Raw genomic sequence first — 6,000 nt, 5'->3', positions numbered from 1 at the left:
TTGAACTTTGTATGTGGGACCTGTATTTGCGTTTGGCTTTTGACTTACTTTGCCAGCGTTCGGGGCAATGCTCCCATCCTTTCTGCAAACTGCCACGCTTGATGAGCTTTAAAAGGTCATTTTTATTTTTCTCATATCTAGATCTTTGCAGGGTAAGTTGATTATATATCAATATGAGAGAAAAATTGTACAGAAGTGGCAAGATGGCTTGTGGGTAAGGTGCTTGTCGCATAAGTATGAGGACCTGAGGACCTGCGCTCAGATTTCTAGATCCTGTAAAAGCAGGACGTGTTGAAGAATATGTTAGCCCACTGCAGGGGGTAACAGAGGGACAAGTGGATTCCTGAGTCTTAATGGCCAATCCAGTCTAGCCAAATCAGTGATATTCTGGGACAGGGAGGGAGGGAGGGAGGGAGGGAGGTAGGGAGGGAGGGAAAGAGAGAGAGAGAGAGAGAGAGAGAGAGAGAGAGAGAGAGAGAGAGAGAGAGAGAGAGAGAGAGGAGAGAGAGACTGTTTTAAAGCTGAAGGGATGGGGGTGGGGGTGTTGATACCTTAAACTGACCTCTGGTCTCAACATGGGTCTGTGTGCGTGCACAAACACACCACACACACATACACACAGAGAGAGACATGCACACATGTGCATGTGCGCACACACACAAGACAGACAGACATGACATAGACTAGAAAAGAACACTTAAATAAAATATTTTTTCAAAAGGAAAAACATTTTTACATCTGTGTGTCATACTGTACCTAGTTAAATCATGTCTGGAGAAGATGATTAGAAGACTTGTTGATTAGGAACAGATACAAATGATCCTTTGCCGCCCTGGACTAAGTAATTGCTCTTAGGCAGCAGCCACTGATTGAGAGAACATTGATGGTGAGAGCTTGCTTGTGCTGACATCTTCGACTTGTGTTTTTGTTGTTTGTTTTGATCTCACTCTTCTGGATATTATCATCATCATTATCATCATCATTTTTGTCTGATCTCCAAACTGGGGAGCTGGGGAAACGGAGTCCTTCAGAGCTCATTGTAGAACGGGTATGTTTCAGAGAAACTAGTTCTGATGGCTCTGAAACTGCAGAAAAAGGCAGGCAGAGCCACGGCTTACATAAAATGTAGTTTGCCGGGGACTTAGAAGCAAAAGTCTCTTTGTAAACGTTGGACATTTTAAACAACCATTAATTGCAGTAAAGTTAGTCATATATACCTTGAAATTTTAGCTTTTAAAACACACTTTAACCTTTAGTTTTCTTTATCTGTCTAATATATAATCTTTTTTTAAAAAGGCCTTTAGTCAGAGGTGTTTTGTGTGGTTGGCAGAAAGGCAGGTGTTTCACAGTGGGAGGAAGGGGTTTAAACGTTAGACAGGGCAAATGGTAGCTGAAACTAGCTTGAGTCTACACAGTCTTTTCCTTATTACATTGTCATACCCAGTGCCATCTAAACACTTTGGAAACCAGGCGTGCCGGTACACACCTGTAGCACAAAATGAGGGAGGCTGAGACAGGAGGACTGCAAAGTTGAGATCAGTGTGGACCACACCCCAAGACCTTGCCGGTTTTAGAGAACAAAACAGAACCACAACAAAATAAAAAACGAGAAAAGGCCAGCAAGTCAACGACATGGCTCAGTGGGTAAAGATGCTTACCAATGAGCTGAGTTGATCACCGGGACCCACATGGCACAAGACCCATAGTTATGATTTTCACAAGCCTGCTGCTGTGAGAGTGTACACACAAACTCACTTGCGTGCTCACGGCCAAGGTCAAGAGCGAGCATGTTCCCATGAGCACCCCCCCCCCCAAAAAAAACCCGATAAATGAATAAATAAATGTTGCCGGATGAGATGGCAACACCTTTAATCCCAGCACATGGGGGGTAGAGGGAGGTGGATCTCTGTTATTTTGAGGACAGCCTGGACTACTTAGTCAGGGTTACAGGATTACATAAAAATACATACATACATACATAAAAATAAGTAAACGTTAAAAAACAAAACAAAACCAAGAAACATGGAACTTCCGGATAGCCCAGGAATGAGTGACAAGCTAGGTGCTATGCTCAGCTTCTTCACAACTCTGACCTATAGGACTAAGGATGTGTGCCAGGGTTGTTGAGACCAAGATGCCTGAAGTGACATTAAGCTTGACTTGATTTCAACAAGGAGGATCCTGGGCTGCCATACTTGTTCCTAAGAGAGTACTGCACGGTGGTGCTGTAAACCGTCCCAAGGGGAGAAAACTGGGAACTACAATTACCCCTTTACACCTCTGTGCTCCTATTTAGTCTGCAGAATTACATTGTCAAGGTCCAGAGGGGTTTCATTCACCCATTTGTTGTGTTTATTCAGAGGCCAGGAAAAAACAGTTTTCTTAGTGGATTAGTTGTTACTTATGACAGAACTAAAGGATGGAACCTGAGAAGGGACCTGGGAAGTGAACTGCAGGGTAAGCGGTGTGGAAGGGGACCACAGTCCTTGTGCCCCCAGAAGGTTGGGATCTAGTGTAATCTAGGGTTTTCTGTAAACTTTCTACCCTTGTAACCTGTTTGGGCTAGGTACCCTAGTTATACCGCTGTGCTGACTCTCAGTCTCAGTGAAGCCCCGGGCTCTTGGTGGTAGAATATGTGATAGTTCCCTCCTCTCAAAGCCTTTGGGGTATTGGTTTCCCATAGACCTTCAGCTGTTGCGTTGGAACTCTTCGGAGAATCCAGCTTTGTGTTTGAGTTATATCCCATTCAGCTTGTCTTGGGATTCTCCAGATGTTCCACACCCTGGTGGGGGAAACTACTCCTGTTTTGTCTTGAAATGCTTGTGGCACTGTTGTATACTGTATGTCGGAGAATGTGTTACAGTTACAGAGCTGTGGAAGTATCCTGACTCATCAGGAAGCCAGGTTCTACTTAGAGCCGCAATAGAGCAGCTCTGGAGGGGTAGAGCCTCAAGAAGACAGCCCTGGAGGGGTAGTGTTGTGTCCAGGTTAATTATCACCAAAACGGAACTCCACGGCAAGGCCAGCCTGGTCTACACGAGCTAGTTCCAGGACAGCTAGGACTATTACACAGGGAAATCCTGTCTAGAAAAACAAAACAAAAACAAAACAAAAAAAAAAGAAGAAAGAAGGAAAGAAAGAAAGAAAGAAAGAAAGAAAGAAAGAAAGAAAAAGAAAGAATAAAAACTCCACGGAACAGGATTAAAATGCAAAGCACAAGAGAGATTTTTAATAATATTCAAATTTGAGTTTGGATTACGTGCCAACAGTCGGTGAGAGAGGTGCAGCGCCCCCATCCTGGGGAAGGGACAAACCTTTAAAGGGGAAATGCCACAATCAGGGGAGTGAGTCCTGTCGTCTTGGAATTGGGTGAGGAGTACATAGGATAAGGTAGTTTCTGAAAGTATCAGTCAGTTTTTGGACATGTACACCCTAACAAAAAGCCATTAATAACTGACAAGGTATCATCAAGGACAGGATGCCTCCAAAGAACATCTGGACCTTATTAAATTTTATGGTCCTGCTCCCTATCTTCTTAGTTGGCTATTTTCAGGATATCTGTTCAAATTTTGCTATTGCTACACATTTCTGGAGCCAGGGTCAAGGCTCGGTCATTTACCAGGTGACCTTTAGGGAAAACAGAATTTCTGTAAAATTAAGGCTTAATTAAATCTTTGGTCTCACATTTCCCCCCTCTGATTGGTTCCTAAGAGTTCCAAACATGGGAACACTTTCAAGTTTCAAGATTCAAGTTCTATTGTTTCTCTGGGTTCCTGTGTGAGAGACTGATATTGGGCTTGCATTACCATTAGCTGGATGGCCCCTAATCTTTCCTTTAAAAACCATAATAGTTCATTTAAAACAGAGGGCCTAAAAGTATTCAGATTAAAATTAAGATAATCTCTTTTTTTCCACGTAGGGATTTTATTTTCCAGAACATGTTTCTAAGCGTTCTCATCTTTAGATTCTCCAAGTCACAGTCCCCTACTTCACTAGATGTCCCTGCACCTAGGACCAGACAGGGATTACAGGACTCAAGAGCTGTTCCCGACCCCCTAGCTCAGGCTAAATAAGTTGTTGATCTTCAAAGGTCAACGGAGGATTAAGATCATCTTAATGCATGATGAAATGAGGAGTGTACCCAACAGTGTGGAAATTAAAGTAGTGAGCCAGGGTGATGAATCGAACCAGGACTCCAGCCAACCTTGGTCAGTCTCCCGATCTCTTTCGTCGGGCCAATACTTCCTAACTTTAGACATAGATTCTTTTTAAAACACCAGAGGGGTCCATGTAAAAAAAGCGTTCCTCTCCCAGAGCAGCACACAACCCTTCATGCTGTAGGAAAATGAAGTCTAAACTGATCCAATTTTGCTTGACTACTTCGGCCAGGGAAGTTAGGGATTCCTGTAAGTGGGAAATGGAGGTTTCTAATCTCTCTGTTTCTAGGTGGAGGACCGCTCAGAGGCTGGAATAATGCTGACTCTGGGTGACCAGGGATGCTGCTCCACTGTGATCCCAATGAGGCTGGCTCCCAGTAGGATGCTGAGGGTCAAGGTGGTTACTGGTTCCCTTTTTGTCAGGGGCTGAAGGTCTCTGATTTTATCAAGAAATTCTTCCGCATGGTAAATGTCTAGGAATCAGATGTACCCTCACACAGAATCCATTGGTGCAACTGAGGGTATATAGTATGAACACAGGGTGTGAGGCCAGTACAACATGACCAGCAGGTATCATTGTGGGGAATAAAGTAGGAAGCCCTTGGGGGAATGGCCTGGGAAGTTAGATAGGGACTGTTGACTGTCTGGGGTGGTTCACGCGCAGGTCTCAGTGCCAGCGATCTGCTGGAGAGTCGATTTGCCATGGATCTCCATCAGCATTGAGTGGAGTATGAGGTTGGGACACCCTCACAATAAGGGGAAGCCAGCCGTATCATAGCAAAGCCAGCAAGCCGTGGTTAAACTTGGCTTTGAGGCATTTAGGTCTAAAAAGGACTGAGTTGTGAGACCAATGAACAGATCTTCAGTTTGCGGGCAGCGGAAGTCGTCAGGCAGCTAGCTCTGCAGCAAAGATGGTGGTTGCTGTCTGTGGCTGTTGGGAGTGGGACACCGGTTGTACCGGCAGCCTGAAGATTAGGGATCACAAGTGCTGTTAGCCCCATCTGGTAAGGGGAATTTCTTTCTTTCTTTTCTGTTTTGTTTTGTTTCGTTTTACGAGACAGGATTTCCCTGTGTAACAGTCCCAGCTGTCCTGGAACTAGCTCTTGTAGACCAGGCTGGCCTGGAACTCACAGGGCCTGCCTCTGCCTTGCAAGTGCTGGGATTAAAGGAGAGCGCCACCATTAAAGGCGTGCGCCACCACACCCGGCTAAAGAGAGTTTTTGTTTGTTTGTTTTGTTTTGTTTTGTTTTGTTTTTATAGTATGTGTTTTGGTAGTGTGCTTGCATGTATGTCTGTATAAGGGTGTTGGATCCTCTGGAACTGGAGTTACAGACAGTTGTGAGCTGTCACGTGGATGCCGAGAATTGAACCCTGGTCCTCCGGAAGAACAAACAGTTCTCTTAACCACGGAGCCCTCGCTCCAACCCTAGGGAGAGTTTTTTGGGGGAGGGGGCTGCCCTTATTACCTCTTAATTTGTCATTTTTCCTCTCGTTGTAAGCGTCTATGGTGCCGCAGCGCTGCTGCTCCGGTTCCACTGTTGCCGTTAGCAACATTTCAGCTAGGTGCTGATTATGGCACCGCCGATCCTTCCTGATTTCTTTTCCCTTACACGCTCCATTCTATTATATATCAGTCTGGCGTTTTCTCAGAAAATTAGGAAACAACCTGCCTCAATACCCAGCATTACTGGTGTTTGGTATATACCCAAAGGATCCTCAATTGTACCACAAGGACATAGCAGCATTGTTTGTCATAGCCAGAACCTGGAATCAACCTAAATGCCCCTCGACCAAAGAATGGATGAGGAAAATCTGGTAAATTTACACAATAGAGTACCACACA

The sequence above is a fragment of the Arvicola amphibius genome, chromosome 8 (assembly GCF_903992535.2).
Source record: "Arvicola amphibius chromosome 8, mArvAmp1.2, whole genome shotgun sequence".
NCBI lineage: Eukaryota > Metazoa > Chordata > Mammalia > Rodentia > Cricetidae > Arvicola > Arvicola amphibius.
The sequence above is the reverse complement of the archived record's forward strand: the minus strand, read 5'-3'. Positions refer to the sequence as shown.